Below are 2,186 nucleotides of genomic sequence, written 5' to 3'. Positions count from 1 at the left end.
TGTGGCAGCCGGCCGTTTGAGCCAACCGACCACCAAAAGGCGGCGCTTCATTCTGGATGCTTGAGGGATGCAGCCGACCCAAATGTCTTGAAATGCTCAGGGACTCGGGTTAGGCTACCCGTGGCCCATTACTCCGACAGTTGCCTCTTCATATAGAGGCGCACCATTTAGCCAAACATGATTTACAGTCGCCATCATCAGTTGCTTTTAAACCCGCATGACTATTATTATTCCTGCAAACCTTGTGATTTATCAACAAAGTAAAGCACGTTCTCCCTAAAGAGATGACTTTTCCGAGCGCTCCTAATTGGTGCCTTATGCACCACTGTGGAAAGCGCTCACAAGCCTCCTGCTTGTGGGCCAACCCAATAAACGGGGCGAGCACTCGCCCGGTTCACTTGTTCCCTGTTCACTCGGTTCCCAGTTGACCAGTAAAAAATATCTATGAGACCAGGTCTATCTTCTCATCAACTGAGACCCATGTGAGAACAAGACACCTGTCTCGCACGCATCTCAAAGGTTTTCTTCATCGGCGGTCTTTCTTCCTTGGAAGTAGAGATGTCTTGTTTGGAGATTTAAGGACAAACAACGAAGCAGATGTAGGAGGAAAGTATCGGGTACTCCCATCCTTGGGGTACTCTTAGTGCTCCAAGTTTTAAAGAACATTCATAAGTATTTCAAAAAATTCTGAAAAAAAAGATGAATGTTCACAAGGAATGTAACTACAACCCCTAAAAATTTCAGGTCTAAACTCGAAATATACACCGAGAAACAGAAATGTGAAATCTGACATGAATAGTGTAAGAAAAAGACAAAATCAACATTGACACTATTCATATCTGGATTTCACATTTTTTTTCTTAATGTACATTTCGAGTTTGGACCTAAAATTTCTAGGGGTTGTAGTCACATTTCTTGCAAGAGAAATCAAATTCCCAAAACAATGGCTGCTCCACTAGACCCAAAATGAAAAAAAATGACCGAAAGCTTTCAGAAGTTTCCCAAAATCGGAACGCTCTTCTCCGCTACCGCTGCCTTAGATGGCTCGGCCCATTGCGATCGTTTCGGCCGGCACATACCATTTGTACTGTTATATGTATTTGGACTATGATCAATAAATAAAACGTGTTTAGACTAAAAAAAATACTGTAACAACGCTTTATTTTTAGACAAACTGTAACGGCGCTTTTTTTTTTTGAGAAATCTTGCTGTCTTTATTGATTCATGACAATGTTCATAGGTACACAGCTTGGGTCATGAGGAGTACCCAACCAAACATGTCTACCTATATCTAGGTTACAAGCAAATTTAGCGAGATTATGAGCCTCGAAATTGAAATTCCTACGTTCAAAAACAAAAGAGCAAGACATAAAACTATCTTTGCGGTTCGTTATTTCATGTATAATAGCCGCATTGGGGCCAGCTGTCCCTTCATTGATGTCCTGCACCACACCTTGGCAATCCGATGCCACCTTGATATTCTGCTCGTGTAGGTCTTCCGCCAGCGCTAGAGCCTCCCGACACGCGTATGTCTCCAGGATCATCGGGGAGCGTACGCCCCCATAGACCACCGCTGACGCGCCAAGATAGTTGCCATTTGAATCACGGCAGATTGCGGCTGCAACTCCCACTCGCCTGTTTCTTGATAATGCACCATCCATGTTTATCTTATGTGAGCCAGGCGGAGGTGGAATCCAACGTCGTTGCTGCTCCCTTGCCGCTTGACCTTGTAACCTCGGTTCACAAGCGATAGCCTGGTGTAGCTCTTGAAGATAAGAGTCTACAAAGGAAATTGTCTGGTGTGGATTTTGAAAAGGAGATTCATAAATCGCCTTGCGCCTTGCGTACCACACAACCCATAATGTGACAATCATCCTTGAGAAGCTCGCGTGGTCTAGTGACTCATGAAGTTCAAAAACCCAATTCTTCGCGCTTGGCTCCGTACTCGTCGTCATCTTGGACACAATATTTTCATCTGATAACGCCCAAACACATCTCTACATCGTGCAAGACAGGAGCGCATGTCTCCACGAATCTTGGCAGCCACATAGAGGGCAGGCACTTTGAGTTGCCATGTTCCATCTCTGAAGAACGTCCGTGATTGGTATTGAATGACGTGCTAGACGCCACAGAAAAATTATCACCTTTGATGGCACTTTCAGTTTCCATAGATTGCTCCATGCGTC

Source organism: Triticum dicoccoides, chromosome 3B, assembly GCF_002162155.2.
Source record: "Triticum dicoccoides isolate Atlit2015 ecotype Zavitan chromosome 3B, WEW_v2.0, whole genome shotgun sequence".
NCBI classification, from domain to species: domain Eukaryota; kingdom Viridiplantae; phylum Streptophyta; class Magnoliopsida; order Poales; family Poaceae; genus Triticum; species Triticum dicoccoides.
The sequence above is the reverse complement of the archived record's forward strand: the minus strand, read 5'-3'. Positions refer to the sequence as shown.